Source organism: Lissotriton vulgaris, chromosome 11 (genome assembly GCF_964263255.1).
Source record: "Lissotriton vulgaris chromosome 11, aLisVul1.2, whole genome shotgun sequence".
NCBI lineage: Eukaryota > Metazoa > Chordata > Amphibia > Caudata > Salamandridae > Lissotriton > Lissotriton vulgaris.
Window position 1 is genome coordinate 750,554,021 of NC_141699.1, and position 2,172 is coordinate 750,556,192.

The 2,172-nt window shown below is 44.7% G+C and overlaps 1 pseudogene; it reads left to right on the forward strand.

The window, feature by feature from the left end:
- Nucleotides 1–359: 359 nt before the first annotated feature.
- Nucleotides 360–1,922, forward strand: LOC147683449 (uncharacterized; annotated as a pseudogene).
- Nucleotides 1,923–2,172: the final 250 nt, after the last annotated feature.

Consider the following 2,172-nt stretch of genomic DNA (forward strand, 5'->3'; position numbering starts at 1 on the left):
AGAAGTCTTAGATATAGAATGAGTAGCGAGATAGTGCCAGTTAGGTATACATCGCGTACCCGACTTAAGGCAGACTGGATTAGTAATCTCCAAAACACAGTTGATTACACCTTCGACCAGCACTCTATGCCTGATTTCCACTCCCAGCGCCCTAGTGAGAGTGCAGAGGATAACGGGATTCACAACGTACTGTTAGATAACATGTGGTACAGAGACACGAGGGAGGTGGGAAGAAAAGCCACAAATGACTCTTGCTTTGTATGTTCTCACATTCCACACGCTGTAGGCGCAGATAAATTGAGCTTTCCTAAAGAAGTCCCACCACCCACAGCCAAATGTCTTTTACACTTGTTTCTTTGCCGCATACATGGTCAGATACAGCTCCACTCAGCCAAAGTGGATGATGCATTTGTAAATACCACAGAGTGGGATGACAAGTATGTAACATTTAGGGTGATAACTGATCCATTAGAAATTGAAAGGAGAATGGAGGTTTACCGTGATATGAAAGTACCTGCCGACATAATGCAGGTTTGGGAACGTCACTATAAGAAACTAGGGTACTTCACCTTCCCAACACCCCCATCCAAATGCCACTCCCCTGAACATCACCGATGTAACAACACCCATGACACATGCCCTTGTCAGTGGAGACCAATTCTACACCTGAAGGCCAACATTTATTTTAACAACAAGTGGAATGGTCCACATGACTTAATATGTAAGGCAGCCTCCTTAGGTAGCACAACTGTAGGACAAGAGCACAAACATAATTTAAATGAGGGGATAGAGAGGGAGTGTGCTGAGATATGGGGTAGGGAAATTAGAAGATACACGTCCAATGAGGGCACACCATATAAACAGAAAAGAGCATACAAGCTAAAGTCTCCTCTCCTTTGCTTCCTAGGTAATGGAACAGTTCCTGTGGGTTGGAATACCAATTGCAACAGCACTAGTTTTAATTCGAACCTGAAGTACGGCACATCCATCCTCATTGGCATCTACTGGATCTGCGGAGAAAATCTGTATCTGCAGTTGCCTCCCCACTGGCAAGGACTTTGTTCTATCGTGACGATGCATGAATGGCATCTCGTCGTCCCAGCAGCGAACATTTCCCACATCCATGCACACCCAATGGCAGGTGATGTCACCCTGCTCCACCACAGAAAAAAAGAAGTCAAAAAGTACTCCTCAGATAACACATTCCATGAAGTTCCGGAAGATTTCAACGATGCTGAACTCTACTTTGGGGGAGTAATCCCCATGTTCCAGACCAAAGCCAATGCTCAATGGCTCCAAGTAACGAGATATGAACTGATGCAGCTTGTTAACAACACCAGTGATGGGTTCAACGCCGTGGAAGAACATCAACGACCTTTGAGACTCATGGTTCTGGAACAACGCTATGTTCTAGACCAGTTAATTGCGATGAATAGTGGTGGATGCGCCAGAATGAGAAAATCGTTCTGCTGTGTCTTCATTTTGGCCGAAGATGCTGATAACGAAACACTTACAGGGGCCATTGAGGACTTGGACAATTTGGGGAGACAGATGCCTGAGGATGGAAGTGCAAAAGCAGATGTTTTAAGTAATTGGTCCAATTTGGACTGGATGCCTTCATGGCTATCTGCAGTACTGATATTTATAATGCCTATATTATGTGTGCTTGTAATTGTGTATTTTGGAAGACAGATTATGTTGCATTGTGTTGGAAGATTAAGGTCTAAGAAAGTTGAGATGAACTACACAGGTATACGCAGGGGACAAGGGGAAGATGTAGAGATAGCAGTGTTGAACATAGAGCGTACCATCCCTGACGTTCACTTAGCACAGGTCCCCTCTGAAAGTCAGTACCTCCCTATGAGACCATGTGTAAGAGATTAGAGGGACCAGATGAGAAGTTAGGAACTACTTCTTCATAAACTCGCCCTGGCCACTTCCCCCATCTCCAGCTAAGTAATGATGTTTGATTGGTTCAAATATGAACCAGAGGGGGGTTTGAAAGAGGGAGAAAAATTCACTGCATAGTTATCCTAGGACACTCTTATCACTAGCTAAGCATGAACCCTGTGTAGGCCATGCTGCTTAGAAGTTATAGGCCTCAGTTACATTGGCCTGAGCACTGCCATTTTCTCTCAGCTTAAACAGAAGCAGAAAGCAGGTCTGACCCAG